Below are 390 nucleotides of genomic sequence, written 5' to 3' on the forward strand. Positions count from 1 at the left end.
TTAGTTCGGAAATACCAACTTGTAGACCAGTGCTGGGAGGGGGATGCCTAAGAATCACTTAGGGAGCCTTTTCTTGAAGACTGGATTCTTGGGCTCTGTCTGTGACAGATGTAGATTTAGGTCTGGGATGGAGCCCAGGAAATCTGTTAAATTTCCTGGGTGATTTTAATATGCAGCCGGACTTGGATTATATTATACCTCTGGAAGCAAAATTTAAACGCATATAACTTTTAGCATAATTTAGTACTTCTCTAATCTTTACTTTTACTATTTAATCTTGGGTTGCAGACTAGTTTTGACTCACTTCTATTAATAAGAGCAAGTCTCGAACACATGGAGGCCACTTCTGGACACCTTTTTACTCTGGTGTAATGGCTTGATCTTTTTAAG

The sequence above is a fragment of the Propithecus coquereli genome, unplaced genomic scaffold, assembly GCF_000956105.1.
Source record: "Propithecus coquereli isolate 6110/MARCELLA unplaced genomic scaffold, Pcoq_1.0 Scaffold39, whole genome shotgun sequence".
Lineage (NCBI taxonomy): Eukaryota > Metazoa > Chordata > Mammalia > Primates > Indriidae > Propithecus > Propithecus coquereli.